At 50.1% G+C, this 21,485-nt stretch overlaps 2 protein-coding genes across 5 annotated transcripts in view; one reads left to right on the plus strand and one right to left on the minus strand.

Annotated features, from left to right (window-relative positions):
- Window positions 1-4,186, minus strand: part of LRRC8A (leucine rich repeat containing 8 VRAC subunit A) — a 28,385-nt gene extending 24,199 nt beyond the window's left edge. The window contains exons 1-2 of one of the 3 annotated variants that reach the window (XM_027615032.2): window positions 4,056-4,186; window positions 747-853 (exon numbers count right to left, since the gene is read on the minus strand). The gene's annotated coding sequence lies outside the window, so the exon portion shown is untranslated. Of the gene's footprint in view, window positions 1-746; window positions 854-1,708; window positions 1,730-4,055 lie in introns of those variants that run through there. The other 2 variants (XM_027615033.2, XM_027615034.2) reach the window with 2 other exon arrangements.
- A 14-nt stretch (window positions 4,187-4,200) lies between these two features.
- The window catches only part of KYAT1 (kynurenine aminotransferase 1), a 33,550-nt gene continuing 16,265 nt past the window's right edge, over window positions 4,201-21,485 (plus strand). The window contains exon 1 of one of the 2 annotated variants that reach the window (XM_027615037.2): window positions 4,201-4,408. The gene's annotated coding sequence lies outside the window, so the exon portion shown is untranslated. The remainder of the gene's footprint in view (window positions 4,409-21,485) is intronic. The other variant, XM_027615038.1, reaches the window with a different exon arrangement.

The raw sequence follows: 21,485 nt of genomic DNA on the forward strand, positions 1-21,485 counted from the left end.
GGACGTACTCTGCTAAGTGCCTTCCCTCTATCAACATACTTAATCTTCAAAATACCCTACAGGGAGGTAAGGTGCTAAAATTATCGCCTTTTTACAGCTAAGGAAACTGAGGCTCAGAGAGGCAGGGTGACCAGCCCACAGTCCCTCACTGAACACGTGACAGCGAGGCCTCAAACCCAGGTCTGACTATGAAGTCTGGGTCCTTAACCAGTGCACTCTCCTGCCTTTGGGAACCGGTTTCCAAAGTGCAGGCCAAGGAATCCCGATCCCCAATGGTGTCCACGTGATCAAATAGGCATAGGGACACACAACATGCCGGCTCCCCCTCCGAGCCGCCTCAAGCTCACTCCGACGCAGTCAAGGCTGAGAGGTCCTGCAGCAGGGACAACTTGTCTCCCAGGGTTATCTAACCACTGTGACCACAGAAACCGGTGTTCCACGGAACACACCTTGGGAAATGTGGTCAGGTCAGACTGACAAGATCTGCGCTGAGAGAGCAAAGAACAGAGGTGTACCATGAAACCTAACATTGGCATTTGAAGTCCAGCAGCCACATCCTCCTCCGCCGGCCACTGAGTCGGGAGAAGGAAGAAGCTTTCTGTCTCCTGCCACCTTTGCCCTCGATGCCCTGAATCTACAGTAAGAAGAGCAAAGGACTGCAGAGATGGATACTGCCCTTTGCCCTCTAAGCTGGGGAAGGCACCTGACTGGAAGCTGGCCTGGAAGGAGAGGGGCCCGGTCCTTACCCCGTGGACGGCTCTGCTATCTGCGTGTTGGCTGTCGGTGCTGAGGCTGGCCCACGTCTGTCTGGGCAGGGTCTTGGCATTCCTCTCGCTCCATGGAAGCTGCCTCCCTACGAGGAAGTAAGAACTACTGTCAGCAGGGATGTGTGACCATCAGAGTTACCTGCTGCGCTGCCAACATTTTCTGAGTGCTGGCTCAGTGCCAGGCCCTGGGCTGGGCTCTTGGAGTGACAAGAGAGAACCAGACAAGCTACGGGGCAATGCCAACAATTACCGTTGGCTGTGGAGAGCCCAGGGCTCCGCTGGGGGTACCTGGCAGCTACAGGAATATGGAAGAAGCACTAGACCCAGACTAGTGGGGTGAGAGAAGGCTCCCTGGAAAAGGTGTTGCCTGAGTCGACTCCTGAGGAAGAGAAGAAGCTGGAGAAAGAGCATTCCAGGCATAAGAAACAGCACAAGTTTGCCTGGAAGGGAGAGAACATGACAGCTAGACAATGCTGAGTGGTTCAGTCTGACTAGATCTCGGACTGGAGGTGGGAGATGGCTGGACAGGAGCCACAGTGGGGCGAGCTGGGTCCAGGCAAAAACATAGCCTCAGCCCAGACACACGAGTTTGACTCAAACACAAAATCCAACCAGCACCTATTAGTCAGGGAGCATTTAGTGAGCATCTACTACATCCCAGGCACTCTGCTCAGAACCATCCACAAGACTCAAAAGGACAAGTCAGCAGGGTGGGGGGAGAAGTGTGATCAGACCACAGTAGGGGTGGGGGCGGGGAGTATCAAACCACTAGGAGTTGGGATGGTGGCTCAGCCACCGGGGAGGGGCCAAAGGATAAGCAGGAGTTAAGAGGAAGGAGGGAGTGCAGGTGGGGAGTGCACGGGCAGACAAAGGGACCTGAATGGCTCTGGGAGGCACTGTGGAGCCTTTTAACCACGTTTACCAGTAAGCATTTCACGCACCTACTCGGTGCTAGGCATCGTGCTGGGAGGAAAGAAGCAGAAGACAGTCCCCAGCCTGGAGGAGAGATAGGTCAATAACCCAGTAAACCCACACAGGGTGACGGCAACTAGTAGTAAAGCACCTAGAGCTGTAAAGACGGAGAGGCCACTGAGCCAGACTCTACCCCCACCCTGCGCTCCTCAAGGACGGAGTCCCCACTGAGGCTGGGCAGCCCAGTCACCTGACCATGGCCCAGCCTGAACCAGAACTCAGGCCTCGGAACTCCCTGTCACTGATGCTTCTAGTCCTCCCTCCTCCAGGAAATACACACTGACCACCCCCAACATATTCACCCAAAGCTAAGGCCTCCTTCCTCTGTAATATTTCTATTATTATGCTGGCCACTGTGTCAATGTTTTCCTGCATGCCTCTCCTCCCAGACTGCAGCTCAGAGGAGGCCAGGGACTGTGTTCTCTAGCATCATTCTTGGTCCAGGCCAGGTACTTACTAAAGAATGGCCAAGTGGATGAATGGACGAATAAATGACTGAAGGATCGAGGGATGGAGAGATGGTGTGCTGGGCTCTAGGGCCCCACACCTATCTCACCTGACTCCTCATCAGGTCTTAGACCATTAACCCGTGCCTCAGTGTCCCCATGTGAAAACTTGGAATCACCTCCACTCTCAGAGGACAGGTAGTCAGGAACCAGGCTGATCCCTTCCCTCCAGCTGCTACAGGTGAGGTCCAGCCCAAGCCAGGCAGCAACCCAAGACCCAGCAACTTCCCCAAGTTCCGACCCAATGGGGCAATCCTCAGGTTCCCCCTCTGTCCGGAAAGGCCACTCAAAGTTTGCAGAGGAAACTGGTGGGTGTGCCCGAGGGATGGAGTACAAAAGCACATCATTGAGTTGGGGAGGAGGGCAGTCACAAACATTTCTTGGGCCCCTGCTCTGTACCCTGGAAGGCAGAGGGGCATTAGACCAGAACCCAAAGCACCTCTAAGACTGGGAACACAGGAAAGACAGAGGCCGGTCATTCATGCCCAGCATCTCTCCAGTCCGCCAGCGCAAGTCATCTGTCCTTACCTCCCCTCACAAGCCAGAGGAAGACCTGACCTTCATGAAGGCAATGCCAGTGTGACTGAGCCACGGGCACTGCCCAGTCTCTCTGAGCAAACTCCCACTCCCCCACCCCCTCCACAGGAAATGTCACCAACAGCAGACCTCCTCCTCCTGCCTCCAGTCTGTCTGCCTGCAGGTCTGTCTACTCGGAGAGGTTAAAGAAACTCCTAATGGAAAAGGTGGGTGAGGCCCATGGGAGCCTTTCTAGCTCACCAAATCCCTCCTCCACAATCTAGGCCCAAATTCCCTTTCTCTCACAAGCTCTCTCCCTCTTCATCCTCACACCTCATCCTCAAAAGGCTTCCTGGGGTAGAGCCGGGGAAGAAGCATGAGGGGAGTGTGGTCAGCCCCACCCTTCCAGCCAACTCCTAATCAGAAGGGTGCCGGACACCCCCCAACCATCTCTCCTCCTTCCCAAAAAAGGCAGTCCGTAGTTGCATCAGCTGAGCACCAGCCCAATGTTGGTTCACTCCGGTCCAGACCAAGGGGAAAAAACAGTCAACAAAAGAAGCAGAATCATCGTGAACCTCAACCACCCTGGCCATGCTCCTTCAGCCTGGGAATCAACTTTGCTGGATCTCCAGCCCGGACCTCATCAGATCCGGCTCTCAGGCCCACACTGATGCACAGGGCATGGGCAGGGCCCCGGGGCCTCAGACCCTGAACCGGTCTTCCCGGGAACCCCAGTCCACACGGGCCCCAAGATCTTAGCCAGGGATCCTGCCCCCAAGTCAGGGCACTGTTCCCGCCCGATCAAGAGGAGGGAGGGGTCCAAGGGAAGTGGAGGGGGCCAGGAGCCCAGGAGAAGAGAACCCGGGAAACCTTTCAAAACGGAAACAAAAACAAAAACCTGCCAAGGAGAGGTTCCAAGGTGGAACCTCTAGAAGTGGGGAGTGTGTGAGTGTAGGGGTTCGGATCTGGGGGAACCCAGGGGATGACAACGGGACCTGGGGGAGACCAGGCGGAAACTCCCGGTATGTAGAGCGCTGGGAGGCACTGGGGTGCCCGGGAGGGGGCTCGCGCGCCGCGGCACCGGGAAGAGGGTGGGGCCCCGGAGACCTGGAGTACGGGGGAGCCAGGAGGTAGGCCGAACTGAGCTGCCGCGGGAGGCCCCCAGGGAGCCAGCCGCGGCGGGCAGAGCCCGAGCGGCCCGAGACGCCCGGGACCGGGCAGCTGGCCGGGGGCGTGTAGGAGTGGGTTTCGAGAAGTGACAGCTCGTGCCCCTTTCCCCGCGCCACCCGCTCACCTGGTCCCGCCCGGTCCGGCCGCCCAGCAGGCAGCCCCGCACCCCCGCCGCTCCGTCCCGCCGCCGGCCGCTGCGCCCCTCCGGCGCCTCCTTTTGTTTGTCCCTCACTGCACCACTCAACCTCCTCCGCCCAGGAAGTGACGTCACCACAGGCGCGAGCGCGGCGGCTAGGGCGTCGCCATCTTTTGGATGGGAGCTCTCTTCGCGCCTTCACACCTTCAACTCCCAGGTGGCGCCATGTTGGTTTGGGGCGGAAGTAGCGGAGACCGGGCTCGCCCCCTTTAAAGGGACAGGGGCGGCTGTAACCTTCGGGGCGCGCTGGGGGACGAAGCGGTGAAGCCGCCGAGGCTGGGGTGAGTAGCTGGTCCATGCGCGTTGCTGCCCCGAGGCCGGGTGTCGAGGCCGGAGGACATGGTAACCGGTTCCGAGCTCGTTTGTGCCAGAATACTCGCTGCGTTTGATGCTGCCCGTACGCTGAGAGGCTGCGCCGAAATTCTAACCCAGCCTGGAGCCGCCCGCGGGGATAAATTGCGCGCGCTTGACGCTGACCCGCACTCGAACGCTGGGACCCGCCAGGCTGTCCTCTCTGCACCCACAATCCGCACCCCCGTCCCCCGCGATAGTATCTGTGGGGAGGAAGAAGCCCAAGGTAGCTTGGCTATTTATGGGCAGAGCCGGGGCTGGAACCGGGACACCGCTCAGTGGAGCCCGAGTCCTCGCAATTCCCACACCGACACTAGTAACGGCAACCACGTTAGGAAATAATCCATATAATGGAACGCTGTGCAGCCGTTAAAACGAAAAATGTTCAATATGCACTAACATGGAACGACTTCCAAAGATACCTTAGATAAAAAAAGGAAGGAGAAAAAGAGCCGCGTTGATCGGCGCTACAGTTTGTGGAAAAGAGCGTGTGTGAGAGTGTGCGTGTCTGCGGGTGTGCGCACCTCTGTCTGGTAAGATGCACAAGAAGTGGTTAACTGTGGAGGCCTAGGTACCCGGGCAAGGGGGGAGAATTTATTTCTTAAATAAGATGATGGGGTGCCTGGGTGGCTCAGTCGTTGGGCGTCTGCCTTCGGCTCAGGTCATGATCCCGGGGTCCTGGGATCGAGCCCCGCATCGGGCTGCTCCGCGGGAAGCCTGCTTCTCCCTCTCCCACTCCCCCCTGCTTGTGTTCCCTCTCTCGCTGTGTCTCTCTCTCTCAAATAAATAAATAGATCTTTAAAAAATAAGATGATGAAGATATAAGGGCTCGGATCCCTCAAGACTTGAGCCAGTGCCTGGGTTCAGCCCTCCTGCTGGAAGGTCTGATTTTCCCCTGTCGTTAGAGGAGGGAATAAGGCTCAGAGATTAGGGATTTTAGTGATATCTCCTGGCCAGGAAGGGGAGAAGCTGGAATTTGAGCCCTGGAGGGTTTTACACTAATGGCCAGAGTCTCCTTATCCCACTTCCCACTGAGAAGCTTTTTTTTTTTTTTATCAACCACGTGACACCCAGCGTGGGGTCTGGCACACAGGCTAATCCAAGTTAACTGTTGATTGGCTGTTTACTGACTGCACAGGTAGAACAGACCAGAGACGACGTGATCTGTACAATGAAGAGAGGAACACTAGAGGCAAGAGCCCAGACTAGAGTCCAAGGCTTGCCCTTTTCCAGCCTGGAGACTGCGAACCTGGCACATCCCTCCCTGAGCCTCCATGTCCCCACCTATAGAACTGACAAGCACGACCACAACTGCCACGGGTGCCCCCCTCCGTCCTGCTTTGGGCTTTACATGCAGATGAGCCCCATTTTACAGATCAGTAAGTGAAGCACAGAGAAATTAAGGTAGTTGTCCAAAGGAGGTCCCCGAAGGGCCTGACTCCCTCACTGACTGAGAGAGATTGCTGGGCGCCTGGGTCTCCCTCCGCCTCCAGGGATCATCCGCACTAATGCTTTGGGAGACCTTCAGTCCTAGTTGAGCTGCCAGAGGCTGAGGATCTGGTAGAGAACAGGACAGACACACAGTTCCTGTCCTTGAAGTCTAATGAGGGTGACAGACAATCCAGCAGTTAGCATCTATGAGGAGCAGTTAGCATCTCTGATGAGCTCTGAGGGCAGAAGCTCAGGCCTTGGGAGCACAACGGCGGGAGCATCTGGCGCAGCCCAGGTGGCATCAGAGAGGGCTTCTCAAAGTAGGTAACTTTTAATCTGTGTCTGAAAAACGTGTAGGATACCTGGAAGGAGGAATGATGACGCTGGAGACCCATGCAGAGGTGTGCTCATACCTGAAGGTAACTGACATGATCAGAGACCACGCAGGTTAGAAATGTTCAGTCTAGCATCTGCATGAATCACTCCTTCCTCCTGGAGAATGCCTTCCCATGCCAACATCTGTGGCTTTCCACCCTCCAGCCACACTTAACTTGTGTGCAAATTCCGAAGAGTAGGACTTCCCGATTTTATGATCCAGGTGGGGGCGACAAAGGAACACAGGAAAGTTAACAGCAAGGAGGAACTTCTTAACTGACCCGCCCACCTCCCCCTTAACTGGACGCCCCCACCCCCACCCCTGAATACCTTCCCCCTCCAGATTGGCAGCCAACCTGCTAAAGCAGGAACTCTGGGGCGCCTGGGTGGCTCAGTTGGTTAAGCGACTGCCTTCAGCTCGGGTCATGATCCTGGAGTCCCGGGATCGAGTCCCGCATCGGCTCGGGTCATGATCCTGGAGTCCCTGGATGGAGTCCCGCATCGGGCTCCCTGCTCGGCAGGGAGTCTGCTTCTCCCTCTGACCCTCCCCCCATCTCATGTGCTTTCTCTCTCTCTCATTCTCTCTCTCTCTCAAATAAAATAAAAAAATCTTTAAAAAAAAAAAATAAAGCAGGAACTCTGCCCTTGTGAATCCAGGTGTCAGTACTGGCAGTTCCTGTCTTTCCAGCTGTTTACGCTCGCATGGGTTCTCAGGTTGCCAGTGTGTTGGGACATCTATAGTTAGTTGGGCATGACCCTTCCCTCCCCCAGTTCTGTAGCCAGTCAAAGTTACTCCTGCTACAGTGGGAGAGGAATCACTGTCAGTACTGTCCCAACAGACGTGGGGCCACATCCCACTCCCAGATTGCGCTGCCAGCTCCTTGGAAAAATGAGCAAATGCTCATGCTACTTCCTCATTCCTGGACAATGGTGTAAGCTTTGGGTTTGCGGCTGAGGCCCTTCTGTGCTTTTCTGGGACTTTGACTTCGGGTAAGTCATTTCCCTGCTCTGAGCCTTAGTTTCTGTAAAACGGATGTGACTCTCTTTAATGTTCTTGCCAGGCATTAAGTATATAAACGTACATATATTTTCCCCCATGTGTAAAGCTGCCTTAAAGAGTGAGATTTCAGTTTTGGATCCAGATCCTGTGCCAGGTGGAATAAGTAGTGGGCTGCCTACTGTGTGTCTCACTCAGGGTCTCCACTCACAGCCACCGCCCCTCTTACCCGGATACCTGCAGTCTGGGCTCCATAAGTCAGTTCTCTCTCCTTGGCCAATTCCAAAGTCAAGGGAAACTAGATATAAGTCACTGTGCTTACTAGATCTCTCCAGACAAGTTGTCGCCTCCCTTGGGGCAGAACCAGTGACTCAACAAGTTTTCACAAAACATTCGTCTTATAGGGACTCTCTGGTTTTAGACTGAAAAAAGAAAGAACGAGGAAAAAAGAGAAAGAAAAATCAGGATTCATTATCTGGCAAGAGACTTTCCTGTATAGGTTGAAATCTGAACAGCTTTTTTTTTTTTTTTAAGATTCTTTATTTATTTGAGAGAGAGAACAAGCATAAGCAGAGGGGAGCAGCAAAGGGAGAGGGAGAAGCAGACTCCCTGCTGAGCAGGGAGCCCAACACAGGGCTGATCCCAGGACCTTGAGATCATGGCCTGAGCCGAAGGCAGACGCTCAACTGACTGAGCCACCCAGGCGCCTCATTTTAACAGCTTCTTATTGACAGGTTCCTTAGATGCTTAGATGGCATGGGGCTAGTCGGCAAAGCCAAGATTCTCTTGCCTGCCCTTGCAAGCTGCCATGTGGGGTGGAAGGGGCATGGCTCCAGTCCCCAAGGGCTGCTGGTCTGCAGGCAGGGGAGCTGACGGAGGTGGCTGCACCCACCTTCTGAAAAAGGGATGTTTGGGGAAAGCCTATGGACTATTGGAAACAGGCGAACCAGGATTTGAATCCCGGCTCAGGCTCTCAGCTGAGTGTGCTTTGTTTGTTCTCCTCTGAGCAAAATAGGGATGATAATGCCTTCCTAGTAGTTTGTTTTAAAGATTAGGGAATTTAGCACAGGGGTCAGATGTATCGTAGTTGCCCTGTGAGTTCAGAGGAAGGCCCAGGTGGACACAGAGGCAGAGAGGAGGCAGAGCTGGGACTGGGCCCTGCTAGGGAGAGAGGACTGGGAGGCATGCCAGGTAGGGGCACAGACGTCTGTCCAAAAGCAAGCAAGGGGTGCCTGGCTGGCTCAGCTGGTAGAACGTGCAACTCTTGATCTCAGGGTGATGAGTTCAAGCCCTACGTTGGGCGTGGAGCCTAAAAATAAAAAAAGGGGCACCTGCCTGGCTCAGTCAGTTAACTCTTGATGTCAGCTCAGGTCATGATCTCAGGGTCGTGAGATAGAGCCCCTTGCTGCCCGCACTGCAGTACTTCTTCGACTAATATTGGAGGAATAACAATAACAATGATGATATCTGTGGAACACTGACTCTTTGCAGGGCACCACGCTAAGTGATTTTCATGTGTCTTCTCGTTGACTCCTCGTGACGACTTTATGAAGCAGGTGCTAATCATTATTCCGATTCAGAGATGATTCTCAGAAAGCCTTAATAATTTGGGGTGCCTGGGTGGCTCAGTCGGTTAAGCGTCTGCCTTCGGCTGAGGTCATGATCCCAGAGTCCTGGGATCAAGCCCTGTGGCAGGCTCTCTGCTCAGCGGGGAGTCTGCTTCCCCTGTCTCTCTACCCCTTCCCCAGCTCCTGCTGTCTTTTCTCGATCTCTCTCTCAAGTAAATAAAATAAAATCTTTAAAAAAAAAGAAAGCTTTAATAATTTGCCTAAAGTCACAAACTAGTAAATGGCTTCAGTCCAATGTCTGTCTGATTGCAGAACCTGACAGCCTCAAAAAAAAAAAAAGTATTGAAGTTTTTAAGACCCCAACCCCATCCCAGAGAAAGCCACTATTAATAACTGAGCAGTGTTCCTGGAGAGAGAGCCTTATACATAATCAAGCAGTCCTTGCTTTGCACAACAGAATGAGTTTCAGGCACCAACGTTCAGTTAAATAACACCAGTCCCTCAACAACACCGTTGCAATCTATGAGTAATTGCACAAAGTGAGAACTTTGCTACTCTTTAGTCCACAAATCGCTATGGAAGTAGCAGATGTGCTTTGTGGTCCGGTGACTAATCACATCACTTCTCTCAAAGCCTGTCAGGGATTGGTCACCGTGCATGCCATTCAGTTCACACACAGACACCAAAGCTCGGAGTTGTGTTGCCTCCTGCCTCCCAGTGATAAACCCATGCGACAGACTACAAAAATGGATCATCGGAAGAGGGAATTGGCCAACAACGACGAAAGTGCTGCAAAGAAATGCACAGAGCGATAAGACAATGGGAAATTTGCATGGGACATAAGTGGAGTGTTGAAAGAAAGCACTGGCTGTGGTAATGTGGACAGAGCACTCTTTTGCTGTTCCAGAAACTCCAGCTACGCAACCAGAGAAACTTAGTGAAGGCAGATTGACCAACATACATGACGCACGTGGTTCTAACCAAATGGATGAAGGTGTCCCACAGGAAGGGATGCCAAGCAAAGAGGTCACATCAAAGGAACGCCCAGATATATTTCACAATAGTGAAAGCACAAGGGATGAAGGGTTTGAAGTTGATGTAAACTCAGAAAGAAGCATGTTAACTCATCAATGCTGAGAAAAGATGCTCGTTCCATATCCTAAGTTATGCGACTAGAAGGAAGCAAGCAAGCACTGTTCACGCTACTCTGGATAATTTCCCCCCAGATTTATTGAGTTATAATTGTCATACATTTAAAGTTTACTACGTGTTGAGGGGGCGTCTGGGTGGCTCAGTCGGTGAAGCATCCAACTCTTGGTTTCGGCTCAGGTCATGATCTCAGGATCATGAGATCGAGCCCCGAGGTGGGCTCGTGCTGGGCCTGGAGGCTCCTTAAGATTCTCTCTCCCTCTGCCTCTCCCCTCCCTCTCTTAAAAAAAAAAAAAAAAAATTTAAGGTGAAGTGCACAGCGTGATGATTTGATATATGTAGACATTGGGAAGTGACTCCCACCATCAAGTTAATTAACATACCCATCAGCTTACAGAGTACCTTCTGTGTGTGTGAGAACATTTAACATCTACTCTCCTAGCAAATTTATTTTTATTTTTTTAAAGATTTTATTTTATTTATTTATTTGACAGAGAGAGAGACAGCGAGAGTGGGAACACAAGCAGGGGGAGTGGGAGAGGGAGAAGCAGGCTTCTCGCTGAGCAGGGAGCCCAATGCGGGGCTCGATCCCAGGACCCTGGGACCATGACCTGAGCCGAAGGCAGATGCTTAATGACTGAGCCACCCAGGCGCCCTCTCCTAGCAAATTTAAATTCTACAATACGGTATTATCAACTGTAGTCACTATCTCTATGCTAAGTCCTCAGGACTTCATCTTATAACAAAGTTTGTACCCTTTTATCAACCTCTCCCCGTTCCCCTCACCGGGTGGCCCCAGCAACCACCATTCTACTCTGTTTCTAGGAGTTCGACTTTTTTTTTTTTTTAGATCCCACATATAAACGACACCACACAGTATTTGTCTCTGGCTTATTTCACCGGGCATTACACCCTCCAGATTCATTCATGTTGTAGCAAATGGCAGGCTTTCCTTCTTTTTTAAGGCTGAATAACATTCCATTGTATACGTACACAGACCACATTTTCTTTATCCATCCATCCACTGAGGAAGATGTAGGATGTTTCCATATCTTGGTCATTGTGAATAATGCTGCAATGAACATGGGAGTACAGATATCTTTTTGAGGTAGTGATTTAGTTTCCTTTGGATATCTACCTAAAAGATCATCCTTGATACTTTTTCTTTTTAAAGTAGGCTCCATGAAAGGGGAACCCTCCTACACTTTTGGTGGGAATGCAAGCTGGTGCAGCCACTCTGGAAAACAGTATGGAGGTTCCTCAAACAGTTGAAAATAGAGCTACCATACGATCCAGCAATTGCACTACTGGGTATTTACCACAAAGATACAAATGTAGGGATCCGAAGGGGTACGTGCACCCCAATGTTTATAGCAGCAATGTCCACAATAGCCAAACTGTGGAAAGAGCCAAGATGTCCATCGACAGATGAATGGATAAAGAAGATGTGGTATATATATACAATGGAATATTATGCAGCCATCAAAAGGAATGCGCTCTTGCCATTTGCAACGACGTGGATGGAACTGGAGGGTGTTATGCTGAGTGAAATAAGTCAATCAGAGAAAGACATGTATCATATGACCTCACTGATATGAGGAATTCTTAATCTCAGGAAACAAACTGAGTGTTGCTGAGTGGTGGGGGGTGGGAGGGATGGGGTGGCTGGGTGATAGACATTGGGTAGGGTATGTGCTATGGTGAGCGCTGTGAATTGTGCAAGACTGTTGAATCACAGATCTGTACTTCTGAAACAAATAATGCAAGATATGTTAAGAAAAAAGAAAAAGAAGAAGATAGCAGGAGAGGAAGAATGAAGGGGAGTAAATCGGAGGGGGAGACGAACCATGAGAGACGATGGACTCTGAAAAACAAACTGAGGGTTCTAGAGGGGAGGGGGGTGGGGGATGGGTTAGCCTGGTGATGGGTATTAAAGAGGGCACGTTCTGCGTGGAGCACTGGGTGTTATGCACAAACGATGAATCATGGAACAGTACATCAAGAACTAATGATGTATGGTGATTAACATAACAATAAAAAATTTAAAAATAAATAAAGTAGGCTCCATGCCCAATGTGAGGCTCAAACTCATGACCCCAAGATCAAGAGTCGCACACTCTACCCACTGAGTCAGCTAGGTGCCCCATTGATATATGTAATTTTGAAGATTTATTTATTTGAGAGTGAGAGAGTGCACTCGTGCATGCACGTGCGCGGGGAGGGGGGAGGGCAGAGGGAGAGGGAGAAAGAATCTCAAGCCGACTCCCTGCTGAGCATGGAGCCGGCCCCACGGCCCTGAGATCATGACCTGAGCCACAATCAAGAGTCAGATGCTTAACCGACTGTGAGCCACCCAGGCACCCCCCCCATTGATATATTTTTATAAAGAAAGAAAACACTTTCATTTTTTTTTAAGATTTTATTTATTTATTTGACAGAGAGAGACACAGAGAGAGAGGGAACACAGGCAAGGGGAGTGGGAGAGGGAGAAGCAGACTTCCTGTGGAGCAGGGAGCCCGATGCAGGGCTCGATCCCAGGACCCTGAGATCACGACCTGAGCCTAAGGCAGACGCTTAACGACTGAGCCACCCAGGCGCCCCAAAACACTTTTGTTCTTAATGTTTCTAATTTAAACAGCATTAGTAATGTAATACATACTAAGTTTATTTTTAGTTTTACTATTTTTTCATTTCCCTGTACATTTATAACAAACCATTAGAGAGTTTGTAATGTTTGACAGCAACTCTCAAAGATCACAGAACAATCATAATTTTTCCCACTAATTATTAACTTCCCTTTGAATGATTTCAGGTTACATGCTCATTTTTACAGTCCTGCACTGTAGTGGGGAGTGAGGACTGCCTGTATGTGTATATGTACACACCATCACATACGTACCTGTCGCTCTGTAATTTAAAAAAGGAACCTGGGGTTATATTGTTCTTCAACCAGCTGTTTTTTTATTACCATACAATTTAAAAATTGAGGTGAAATTCACATAACTGTGAATCAACTGTTCTAAAGCGTACAAGGTGGCATTTCGGGTGTTCACAACATTGTGCTTCCCCCACCTCTAGTTTCAGAACTTTCTCATTACCACAGAGAAACACCCTTGCCCATTAAATAATCACTTCTCATTTTCCCTCCCGTCTCCGGCTAACTACTAACCTTCTGACTGTAAGGATTTTCCTATTCTGGATGTATCACATGAAAGGAACCATATACTATGTAACCTCCCTGTGTCTGGCTTCTGTCCCTCATTGTAATGTTTCCAAAGTGCAACCAAGTTGTAGTGTGGATTGGTACATTTGTTGCTCCTTTTAATGGCTGGATGATATTCCATTGTATGGAACCACAATTTACTCACTCACCCATTGAGGGACACGTAGATTATTTCCACCTCTTGACAATTATGAATAACGTTGCTATGAACATCTGTATATGAGTTTCTGTGTGCACGTGCATTTTCATTTCTTTTCAGTATATCCCTAGGAGTGAAATTGCCAGGTTGTAAGGTAATTCTATGTTTGGACTTCGTACAAATTAAAATTCGTGCGTGGAGCACTTCTCCCTCTCCCACTGCCCCCTGCTTGTGTTCCCTGTCGCACTGTCTCTCTCTCTGTCAAATAAATAAATAAAAATCCTAAAAAAAAAAAAAGAATATGATCAAGGTCATTGATTATTTTGAGTCAATTTTTGTGGATTGGGTGAGATAGAGGTCCAACTCCATTCTTTCGTATATGCTACCCAGCTGTCCTAGCACATTTGTTGAAAAGACTATTTCTTCCTCCGTTGAATCATTTTGGCACCCTTGTCAAAATCATTTGACCAGGGGCACCTGGCTGGCTCAGTCAGTGGAGCATGCGACTCTTGATCTCAGGGTCATGAGTTCAAACCACATGTTGGGTGTGGGGATTCCTTTTTATTTTAATTTTATTTTTTTGATTTTATTTATTTGACAGAGAGAGTGAGAGAGAGCACAAGTAAGCAGAACGGCAGGCAGAGGGAGAGAGAGAAGCAGGCTCTCCACTGAGCAGGGAGCCCAAAGCGGGGCTCGATCCCAGGACCCTGGGATCATGACCTGAGCCAAAGGCAGACGCTTAACTGACTGAGCCATCCAGGTGCCCTTGGAGATTACTTTTTTAAAAAGACATATGGGGGTGCCTGGGTGGCTTGATGGACATTGGATTGTCTCCAGGTTTTTTGGTCTCACACACAATGCTGCATTAGTCATCCAGAGGTATACCTCTTTGTGTATATGTGTGAATATTCCTCTAAGATAAATTTCTAGACAGAGGAAGTATTTCTAAAGTCAAAGAGTAATGTATGTTGTTATTGTGAAGTTGCCCTCCAAGAGTTACACTGAACACTCTAACTTGGTGTTTCCCAGATCATGAATTATAACCTCTTCGTGTATGGTTGTATAAATTTGGTGAGTCTCAGTCTTGTCATTCTCTATGTAGCTGAGAGGCAGAGAATGGTGTTTCATTTTAAATTTGCATTTTGTTAATTATGAGTGAGGTTCAGCCTCTTTTCAAGTTTATTGACTATTTTCTTTTTTTGTGAATTTATATCTCTTGCCCACATTTTTTTTTCTGTTGAGATGTTGATCTTTTGTTATTGATTTATAAGAATTGTTTGTATATTGAGGCTCATACTAAATTAAAATGGCCTCATTACTCGTCTCCTTCATTAGACTGTGCACTCCTTGAAGAAAAGGAAGGTGTCCTATTCACTGTTGTATACCTGGTAGCATAGGGCATAGGCATAGCATGTAATAGAAGTTCAATAAATATTTGCTGAAGCAATGAAAAGATATGCATCTACTATGTGGCAGGCCCTGAGCCGGGTGGTATGATAAAAAGATGAACAGAGGAGAGTCCTCGTGTGACCGAGCTCACTGTCTGGTGGGAGCAATAGACGTTCATTCTCTCACTCAACAAAAGTTTCTGTAGCAGCTTACTCTCTGACTGGTGCATAATGTCCATTGGAAGAGCCAGCCTGCTGGGATGAGAAAAATGCCAGGACTGTGACTCAGGTGACCATGTCCTGGTGGAATCTGGGCTGGTCATTTCCCCTCCCTGGTCATCAGTATCTCCATCCATAAAATGTGAGTGACTAGACCAAAATCCCTTATTTCCCATTGAGTATCTGCCATTGAGTATCCGTTTGTGCTTTTTTTTTTTTTTAAGGGTGAAGTGTAGTTTATTTTTTTTTAAGATTTTTTATTTATTTGACAGAGAGAGACACAGCGAGAGAGGGAACATAAGCAGGGGGAGTGGGAGAGGGAGAAGCAGGCTCCCCGCGGAGCAGGGAGCCCGACACGGGGCTCGATCGCGGGACTCCGGGATCATGACCTGAGCCGAAGGCAGACGCTCAACGACTGAGCCACCCAGGCGCCCCCCCCCCTTTTTTTTTAAGATTTTATTTTATTTATTTGAGACAGAGAGAGAACATGGTGGGGTGGGGAGGGTCAGAGGGAGGAGAAGAGTGAGAAGCAGACTCCCCACTGAGCAGGGAGCCTGACATGGGGCTCGGCTGGATCCCAGCACCCTGGGATCATGATCTGAGCTGAAGGCAAACACTTAACCAACTGAGCCACCCAGGCGCCCCACCCCTGTCTGTGCTTCTTTCCGGAAGTAGGAATCTGACCCAAGGGGCCATCATGTCACTGCTCAGACCCTCCCCTTGTCCCACATGGCAATAAGTATGGGCTTTGAGAAATCAGTCATGAGGGTTTTTTTTAAGATTTTATTTATTAGAGAGAGAGAGATAGTGTGCACATGCACACAAGCGGGGGGAATGGCAGGCAGAGGGAGAGGCAGACTCCCTGCGGAGCAGGGAGCCCAATGCAGGGCTCTCGATCCCAGGACCCTGGGATCATGACCTGAGCCAAAGGCAGATGCCGGACTGACTGAGCCACCCGGGCGCCTCTCAGAGTCTTGAGTTTATTTATTTATTTATTTGTGAGTAAAGCGATAGAAGTTTATTAAGTGAAGATACAGAAAAAGCTCTCAAGAGTGAGGGGTCCCTACCGGGCTGCCCCAGAATCCCGAGTTTAAATTCCAGCTCTGCTACTTGCTAACTGTGGCTTTGGGTGTGTGACTTAGCTTCTTGATGGAGCCTTTCTCGTAGGTTTTTTTTAAAGTGATAGAACCTGTATGGTGCTGGCAGGCTGCTGGGCACAGAGAAAGTATGAAGTCATTAAAAGGCCACTGTCATTACCCTTAGGACACACCTCAAGGCTATATAGTGCAATTGGCCAGGGAAGACCTGCTTCCCAGAAGTTGAGGGAGAGGCAAGGGGAATTGGAGGTGGGTTTGGCTTGGGAAAGGCAGCCTGAGGAGCCCCCAGGTCTTGTCAAAGGGGTGTCTGTGGAGGTCCCTGGGTCAGCCCAGGCAGTGGGAGGACTCTGGTCTGGAAGGCCAGCAGTCCCACCTCACGGTAGGCCCGGACCAGCACCCTCCCAGCTGTGGGCCTCCTCTATGAAGTAAAGCCACAGTCCCCTCTTGCCACGCAAGGGTCGCCCTGTGCCCAAATGTGTGGGCTTCCAGGGCCAGCTAGCTGGAAGTCTAGACAGAGATGGTTCCGCGTGCCCCCTGCTGGCAGCATCCGGAACAACAACCCCCCAAGCCCCTTTCTTCTGGAGGGCTCCACCTTGACACCTGCTGGTGTTCCTGGATGAAAGCAACCCGCAGGGCCACCTGTGCCCTTCCTGGCCTCAGCTCGGACCCCCAATGGCTTCTTCCTCCCCTTCCGATTTATGGAAACTGCTCCCACTACACCTGCATGCTCACAGAGATGTGTGCACATGCTCATGCAACTGCTCATATTTACACGATATCATAACCACACACAATTTACCTATGTTCAAGGTCACATTATACTTTCATGAGCCCCTTTCTCCATTAAAAAAAAAGTCAAAATTATATATTTGGGGGTGAGAGGCAGAGGGAAAGAGAGAATCTTAAGCAGGCTCCATGCTCAGCGCAGAGCCCAACGCCGGGCTAGATCTCACGACCTTGAGATCACGACCTGAGTCAAAATCAAGTCAGGCTGAGCCACCCAGGTGGCCAATAGAAATTACATTTTACAACCATGTGTTATAAAGAATGAATGTCATGCAGGCTGGATTCATTATTATATATTCATCATTATTACATTCCCCTTTTTTCCCCTTATTTTAAAGTAAATTAAAATTAAAACATTTTCTTTATTTTATTTTATTTATTTATTTGAGAGAGAGAGAATGAGAGAGATAGAGAGCACGAGAGGGAAGAGGGTCAGAGGGAGAAACAGACTCCCCGCTGAGCAGGGAGCCCGATGCGCAGGATCATGACCTGAGCCGAAGGCAGTCACTCAACCAACTGAGCCACCCAGGTGCCCAAAATTAAAACATTTTCATGGGATCCTCAAAGTATTGTGGGTCCTCAGCATCATGCCTGCAGAGGAAGCCTCATAGAGAAGTCTGCCCTGCCAAACATGAGTGAATTCACACACATCCAGCCCCACGTGTCATATTACAGTGATTCAATAGTATTCATAAAGTGCCCATTCTGTTATGAACATCTATCATTTACTGGACACCTTTTATGTGCCAGGCACTAACGGACGTGTTTTCCATAAATTATCTTGTTTTTTTTTTTAATAGTTTTTTATTTATTTAAGTAATCGCTACACCTCATGTGGGACTCAAACTCACAACCCCAAGACCAAGAGTTACATGCTCTTCTGACTGAGCCAGGCAGGAGTCCCTGAGTTATCTTACTTGTATTTATTTTATCCTTAGGAAAACTGACATTGAGAGAGGTGAAGTGACTTGCCTCGACCCACACAGCTGAGGTCTGAGTGATACCAAGGTCTGTGTTCTAATCCTCTCCCCAGGGGACTATTCAGGGCCCAGTCCTTGCTTGGCAGGCACAGAGCTTGGCAGTAGTAAGACAGAGCTGCCCCGCAGATGGAACAGTGTGGTGCTTACTTCCATGCCCCAAGACTCGCCCTGGCGCACACACCAGCCACCCCCTGCCTGGGCAGTCTCCTGCAGTGGAAGCCAGCTCCTGGTTTCCAGCTCCAACCCCAAGACAGTGAGACTAGTTAAACACAGTCTCATCCAGCATGGGCTCTCTTTGCCCTCTGTGGAGCTGGTTACCCCAAGGCACCACTTCTCCCCAGAGCACGCAGTGCCCAGAGTGGGTGAAGGGCTGAGATTGTGGCGGAGGAAAGGGGAGGGTCATGAGCCGGGATCTTTTCCCTTCTGAGTGTGACCTTATAACCTGTGCTGGCTACTGGGTGATGCAGACCCTCCTCTGACCTCCAGGAGTTCACTATGAGTGTTAGTTGTTATTTTATCATTATTGCCAGTATCTTTGCCTGTTAATGGAGGTGAGGAAAGCACTTGCTTTCCAGGCTGTTAAAAGGGTTCGATGCTATATGGTCCTCAGAGCGGTGCCTGGTACAAAGTAAGCACTCAGGAGATTAGAGCTGACTGCTGATTGCATTAATATTATTCCCACCACTGTAATCCAGTGAGATGATAAAGGTGTAATTTAGGGTAGAAGAGGTACAGTCACTTTAGGAGAAAGGACAGAATTCATAGACGTGGAATGATGTGGGTGAGGGTGTCAGAGAGAGGATCAGCCTGCTGGACATCCATAGATTTTGGTCAGGAGACAGAAGAGGGTCCCTCTGGAGGAGTCAGCAGGACATCGGTCCCAGAACAGGGGCAGCCATCCCTGCATTCGGCCAATCCGTGGAAACCAACCATCTCCATTTGCCCAGGATGGTCCCAGTCCCAAGAAACCCCTCAATCCTGGGCACGCAGGACAGTTGGTCCCCCTAGAACATGCAGCAGGCACAAGGTGCCTCCTGTGACCAGCACTGGACTCAGACCTGGCCATGGACTTCATGTCCCCAGCTGAGTGAGGCTGAGGCACACTGACGCCTTCCCCTCGATGTGACACACTGTGGAATGTCCCTCCGTGGAATGTCCTTCCTCAGATAGAAATAACACTACCCTCTGTTGTTCCAAGCTCTGGTTCTTAGCTACAGCCATCAGGGAGTAAGTACTTCCTGCAGGGTTCCCCTGGGAAGTGACTCAGTTCTGAGAAACTAGAGCGTAAACTCTGGCCAGACTGACTTTTCAGCTCCTGGCATCTCCCAGCCCTCTTCCACTCCCGGGCCTTTGCACCTTCCTCGCTGCCAGGCACACTTTCCCTGCTTTGGGACCCTGCGCCAATGCCACATCCTCCAGGGAGCCCTCCCAAACTCCCAGGTCCCTGGGCAGGTGCCCAGAGCGCCCTCTGGTGTCCCATTGCGTTCATTTCCAGGAGCTGCCGGCACAAAGTACCCCAAGGTGGGTGGTTTTACACAACAGGAAGTTTTTCTTTCACCATTCTGGAGAATAAACGTCCCAAATCAAGGTGTCAGCAGGGTCATGCTTTCTCTGAAGGCTCTAGAGGGGAATCTGTCCCGTGCTTTTCTCTTAGCTTGTGGTGTTGCCAACGAACAATCCATGGAGCTCCTTGGCTTGTAGATGCCTACCCGCCCCCAGTCTCTGCCTCTGTCTTCACATGGCCTTTCGCCTGTGTGTGTCTCTTCTCCCTTCCTCAAAGGACACCAGTCATACTGGATTGAGGTCCACTCTATCCAGTATGACCTCATCCTACATGGATTACATCTACAAAGACCCTAGGTTTCCATTCACAGGTGCTGGGGGTCTTCAACGTACACTTTTGGAGGACACAGCTCAAACCATAACACCTGTCTTTGTACTTGTCAGGAAATACTTGCTGGATGAAGGAGTGCTTGGGGGCATCTCTTCTCCGCCCCCCACCCCCACCCCTACCTGAGACCAACAGCTCATGGTCCCTACTGTAGTCTCAGTCCTATGCCAGGGCCTGGCCCCAGAAGTTGCTCTGGAGAAGCTGATAATTGAAGAACATAAGGACGAAGTGCCCCACCTTTGGACAGATGGCTGATTGTCAGTGCTCTGAGACGCTTTGGAAGACCCTGGGGGAAGAGGCTGGCTTGCGTCAGGGTTTAGAAGGGACTAGTAGCTGCCTTGGTCAGGCTGAATTTACTTCTTATAAGCAGGTGCGAGCAGCTGTCTACTTCCAGAGTCTTCTAGGGTGGGCAAGCCTGACTATTGCGTTATAAATTATTTTCCTTAATTTCTCCTTCATAATGAAGTTAGAGCATTCTATTGGTAGTGACAAAATTCTGTGAACAGGAAGGTTACACTGGACTTCCGGTTTCCAGTCCTGTGCGTAAGGAGCTTGGAAGTCATCCTTCCATCCTCACAAGCAGAAAGCTGAACAAACTGAAAAATTAACACCTCTTCTTAGACCCATTTGAGAAGGGACATCATGGGTCAAACCATTGCCCCCAATATTAGAGAGACAAACCAGTAGATACAGAGAATCATGACTTAGCGGAGCAGAAACCTCCACGGGGACCAGTTCAGGGGGATGTAACCTAAACATAATAGACAAATTGCTGGAGGCTCAGTATGGACACATCTGAGAATTCAAGAGGCTAGGAGGGCCCACAGTCCAACCCTGGTCTGCCACCAGGTTGTGTCAATAATAGCGTTATCTTTTTGCTGTTTAAGGTGGGGGTTTTTATTTTTGTTTTGTTTTGTTTTGTTTTTTGAGAGAGAGAGAGTGAGAGGAAGCACAAACAGGGGGGGTAGGACAGAGGGAGAGGGAGAAGCAGGCTCCCCCCTGCAACGGTACAGCTGAGGAGCTGTGACAGACACTGTAGGCCCTGCAAAGCTCGCAGTATATACTCTGGCCCCCTAAAGAAAAAGTTTGCTGACGCTGCTCTAGAAGGAGAGTGGATATAGGGCCACAAGTAACGGGCAGACAGGAATGGAGAGTGTGGCTGGGGGGGGCAGCAAGCGAAAGGGACAGTGGCAGGAAATGACCTGGGACAGGTGGCCTTACATCTGATTTCACAGAGCCTTCTAGTATATGCTAAAGACTTTGGATTTTATTCTTAATATGAGGATTTAGGAAGAGAAAAGCAGCCTCTGGCATCCAGGAGCTGGCCTGGCACCCACAGATAGGACCTGAGTTGTGTTGAACGTGAACAGTTGCACAGAACATCAATATCAGACAAGGCCACACCGTGACCATAATAAATCCAGAAGAAGAAAACAACACTCTGCAATCACGTCTGAACACAGATGGACGTGAACATTGTCGAAGCCACAGGAAACCCAGCGCCCCCCTCTCTTGGTGCACAGGGTGGCTGCTTTTCCACCAAGTCTAGCCAGCCTCACTTGAGTCTGCGTCCCTATAAATATGATTACTGTGGGGCGCCTGGGTGGCTCAGTCGGTTAGGCGTCTGACTCTTGATTTCGGCTCAGGTCATGATCTGCAGGGTCCTGAGATTGAGCCCCGCCTTTGGGCTCTGCACTCAGCGGGAAGTCGGTTTGTCCCTCTCCCTCTGCCCCTCCCCCCCGGTCATGCACGCGCGCACTCTCT

Source organism: Zalophus californianus, chromosome 13, assembly GCF_009762305.2.
Source record: "Zalophus californianus isolate mZalCal1 chromosome 13, mZalCal1.pri.v2, whole genome shotgun sequence".
Taxonomy (NCBI): domain Eukaryota; kingdom Metazoa; phylum Chordata; class Mammalia; order Carnivora; family Otariidae; genus Zalophus; species Zalophus californianus.